This window comes from Pinus tabuliformis, chromosome 8, assembly GCF_031772625.1.
Source record: "Pinus tabuliformis cultivar Carrire ecotype Pingquan chromosome 8, CPIR1, whole genome shotgun sequence".
NCBI lineage: Eukaryota > Viridiplantae > Streptophyta > Pinopsida > Pinales > Pinaceae > Pinus > Pinus tabuliformis.
Window position 1 is genome coordinate 822,066,995 of NC_142294.1, and position 3,803 is coordinate 822,070,797.

Genomic DNA, 3,803 nt, shown 5'->3' on the forward strand with positions numbered 1-3,803 from the left:
TCTAGAAGGAACCATGTTGTTGGAAGTAGTGATAGTACCAACAAAGTCACACATGGATATCTCTTGAACATGATCCCAACTTTGGGGTCGAAACTAGTCGATGCTAATCTTTTGATTTTCAATGTAGTTCTCCTTCATTCCTAGCCAAACGAATTCATTCCAAAATTTTAACATGGGGTGATGTTGACTCTAGGGGAAACATCATTTGATAGCACAATCTCTTAATATGATAAATATGGTATTTTTCTTTTTAGGAACAATATAATATTTTGGGAGATTTGACAATAAAATAGCATGTAAGAATTTTTTTCCTTTATGGACTCTTAAAATTGGTTATCTTGCATCCAATGGTAATTTATGTGGATGTTTACGAATTATGTTTTGTTGACTAGAATTATAATTATATCCAAATTGTAGGTACTTAGTGTTGCCTTAGCTCATATCCTATATCCATGCACAAGATTTTTTTCCTATCATCTTAATTGATTTCAATGGGATTGATCAAATCTTCTTATCCTCAAATCATAGCCTTTCAATTCACCAAAGATACATACCTTCTCACGACACATAAGAAAACAATACTCTAATAGGGATTCATTATAGAGTATACATTTGGGTTCTTATCACTAAAGAGTTGGGAAGGATGAACATTTTGAATGATATATCTAGGAATAATTTCTAAATTTTATTGATTGAAGTCTTCTTCTCTTCACCATCAGCTTTGGATTCATTGTCACATTCCATTGCATCCACCTTTTTTATTCTCTCCACCATCCTTCTTCTCCCCACCATCATCTTTCATATCCCCATGGCACTACCTTCTTCTTCTCCCCTCCTTTCTTTACATCATCCTTCTTTCCCCTTAACGTTTCTCCATTGTTTTTCTATGGGATGACCGCCAGTTGTTTCCCAATCTTTCTTTGGACATATTCCACCAAGTTATTGGGATCCATAACTCCTTGATAGTTTCCTTATCATTCTTCACTTTATTTTACGCACATTTCATTCTTGTGTAGTTTTTATACTAAGGTATTCAGGTGTTGTTGTGGAATGATTGTAGTTGAGAGGTCTTATTTCCTTTCCACTCACAATCTAGTTGTCTCAAAAGTTATGCTTAAGTGGAAAAAGGGGAGAGTAAAGGAGGTGTTTTATCACCCCAATTTATCTCACCTCCAACATTTAAGTGATTTTAACCAAAAACATTAGAAAACATCATTCTAAAAACTTAATACACTTGAAAGCATGGTCCATATCTCAATTACATGCCACTCACGCTAGTGAAAGATGTAGTCGCTTAAATCAAGATTCATGCAAGCTTTATCATTGAAATTCTATGATGGTGTGGGTTATGCTTTCATATAATTGGAAATCCTACAAATATGTGAAATGGAGAATTTTGTGGCCGATAAATGCCCAAGAATGACTAAAAATGACTCATTATTGAGTGTAGGTTTGGTTTAGATTTACATCTTGTAAATATTTAAGAATTTAATCCTCCTTTTGGTTGAATCAAACACATAAGATCCCATGCAAAAGGCCTGGGCATTTCCACTTGAACTATTTCTCCTTCAAACTTAGCTTCAATTCATAAATAAGAGGTTGTCTCTGTGCATTTCAAAATAACTTTAAATGTAAATTTAAATTAGAGTAATTAAGTTGAAGAACAAGAACATGGTTTCTTCTCTCACTTAATTTAATGTCTACTTCTATGTGAATCATTTTTCCTCCTATATTTATATGTAAGGGTTTGATTACTTTTATGTGAATCATTTTTCCTCATATAAGGCAAAAGTGATTCTTATTCATTATCAAAGATTAACAGAACTATTAAAAGTTTTAAAAATTCTTCCACATAAAAGATGAATACCACATGGTTCCTCTCGCATGATGTATTTCATATTATATTTCTCTATGATTACATAAAAAAAAACCCTAAATATCTCCCTTGACTTATTTGATTTTGGTTGGAATTCAGCATGACATTGAAGAAGTCTTGCATTCAAAATTGCACAATATTTATGTACACGAATTTAATATGATCCAAGTTTATCATAACTGGGCAAATCTTAACAACAAGTCACTAAGCCAATCATTGGCTTAGTGACTGACCAATATGCATGCATGGTATGGATGGAAGTTACATATCTCCTGGGGAATGGATACAATTTTTTGGTCGACCGACCATGGATCGATGTTGATTGACGGCTTATTAATGCAACTGGTGTATGGGAAATGGACAGCGTCCGACCAGGTCTTATAAATGCTCTTATCAATTAATGTGAAATGGCTTTCCAACTACCAGACATCGAATTGTTTTACTATCTAAAAACCTACCTGGTGCGGGAGCCATACCAAAAATCGTTTGAGAATTCTTTGAATACGATACTCCCTCGTTGTCTAGAGGAGAATGAGAAGGAGCAGGAGTAGGAGCAAGAGCATAATAGGTTTTCGAGCAGGAGCAAGAGCAGAACAGGTTGGTTTCCCCATTTTTTACTCGCTGATATCACGACACTCATTGTAATTTGTGAAAATAATGGCTTCGCCTTCTATAATTCAACATTTCTTCTCATTATCATTCCCATGGACTGTAACATGTGTTCACCTTATATAATTCATTGGTATAGTACTCCCAACAACACAATCTCTTGCTCCTCTCTCTGGCTTAATTTGTTGAGAATCCATCCCACGATGTTGAGGCTTTCCCCATATTTCGTCTCTCCCGTGGCTCTCTTTCCACTTACAAGCTCCAACAACACCACCCCAAAGTTGTATATGTCACTCTTCTCACTCACCTTCATCCTCCAGAGAATCAAATGGGCACACTGCAAAACCCGTAATAGTCAAATCCATTATCCCACAGATGCAAAATTTAACCAAAATATAGGGATTTTAGACTGATTGACGCCTCCATCAGAGCATATATTCCACTGCAAGGTGCACCTGAGTGCCCGAAAATTGCAGATCGTTGTGTCGAAATTAGAAATGAAGTTTACGTTGATTTATATTACAAAAACAAATGAAGTTATAGAGTCAAATTCAATAATATACAATCATCTCAAATAATTGAAGATGAATACAAACTTCACTATATAGTTTCAAAAATGAATTGATATCATTGCACAATGAAATGAAATAATAATAATAATAATAATAATAATAATAATAAACTACGAGTGTTGATAAAGAGGTTTTTGGTAGCTATGTAGTCCTTGTTTCTGGTGAATTTTGTACAAACCTATGTAGTTCTTGTTGCTAGTGAATTTTGTGAAAAGCATAAAACCCCTGATAGTCAAATCCATTGTCCCACAACTGCAAAATTTAACAAAAATAAAGGGATTTCAGACTTATTGGCACCTCCATTAGAGCATATATTCCTTGCTAAACCCAATTGATAGAAGCTTCTAGCAAAAATCCCTTACTAAACCCAATTGGCAAAAGGCCAAAGGAGAAAGGTAAACCAATCAGAGACTTCAAACAGAAGTAGTTCTTGGCCAGACCCAGCTAACAGAACACCAAAGTGGTAACATTTCTGGTAATGAAGATGAAACTGACACATTCAAGAACTCAATTGGAAATTGAATAAGCCCAATCCTATCAATAAGAAGAAGGCTAAACAAAGTCTCTGTTAACTAACCTTAATACCTAGACACATTATTATCTGGAATATCAAGAAGTTCTTTTTCCACTCTTTAAAAATTGATGAGCTATCATATGTTTTGACTAATGTGTAATGAAATACCTTTTAAATCCTATTTATAGTGTAAGAATGAATGCATTATGACCATTGCATGGATCCAAGTAAT